Source organism: Morone saxatilis, unplaced genomic scaffold (genome assembly GCF_004916995.1).
Source record: "Morone saxatilis isolate NCDOM2014 unplaced genomic scaffold, NCSU_SB_2.0 Contig12, whole genome shotgun sequence".
Taxonomy (NCBI): domain Eukaryota; kingdom Metazoa; phylum Chordata; class Actinopteri; family Moronidae; genus Morone; species Morone saxatilis.
In genome coordinates this window covers 7664511-7665194 of record NW_023339674.1, presented here as the reverse complement: position 1 = coordinate 7665194, position 684 = coordinate 7664511, and the positions used below count along the sequence as shown (strand labels likewise).

Genomic DNA, 684 nt, shown 5'->3' with positions numbered 1-684 from the left:
GTTACTGAGTTCACTGTTTGTGTTAATTGTACAGTTTTAAATAAAAAATGATTAAAGACAGAAAGGGGGGGCGGGGGGGGATCTCTTAAAGTAAAAAGGTTGTGAACCGCTGCTGTACTACACTGCTGGATGTCGTCACTCTCAGAGGAGGCGTAGGACCGCCCACTCGCTGGGTACGTCACACGTGGCGTGGCTGCGGGAGGCGCGCGCAGCTCTTCCCGTCACCGACCGGCCATTCTGTCAGAGCTCGTGCGACTACACAGAGTGCGGACGTGCTTCTCTTGGCAGAGGAAGGAAACCACGAACACCGACCAGGACAGACAGACAGTCAGACAAAGACAGACAGACAGACAGACAGGACAGTCAGTCAGACAGCCTTCCGACCGCGTTGCGTCTTCTCTCCAACACGAACGAACCAACTCTGAATTCGCATTAAATATGTCTAATATCGTTTGCTGTCAAACGCCTCAGGTAAGATTGTTTTTTTTGTCTCTTTCAAAATAAATGTATGAAATAAAATACGAATAAGAATCACAGAGGAACTATTTTTTGCCTTCCGCTGAGGGTGAACGGTGTGGCGGTGAAGTGGGACTCTGTGGAAACTGCTGCTTACCTCCGTTAGCGTTACGGGCGCGGACAATGTCACACAAACCGCCGCGGGCTTTTTATTTATTTTATTTTATT

At 48.7% G+C, this 684-nt stretch overlaps 1 protein-coding gene across 1 annotated transcript in view; it reads left to right on the top strand.

Annotated features, from left to right (window-relative positions):
• Positions 1–309: 309 nt before the first annotated feature.
• The window catches only part of ivns1abpa (influenza virus NS1A binding protein a), a 12925-nt gene continuing 12550 nt past the window's right edge, over positions 310–684 (top strand). The window contains exon 1 of the mRNA XM_035652811.1: positions 310–471. The gene's annotated coding sequence lies outside the window, so the exon portion shown is untranslated. The remainder of the gene's footprint in view (positions 472–684) is intronic.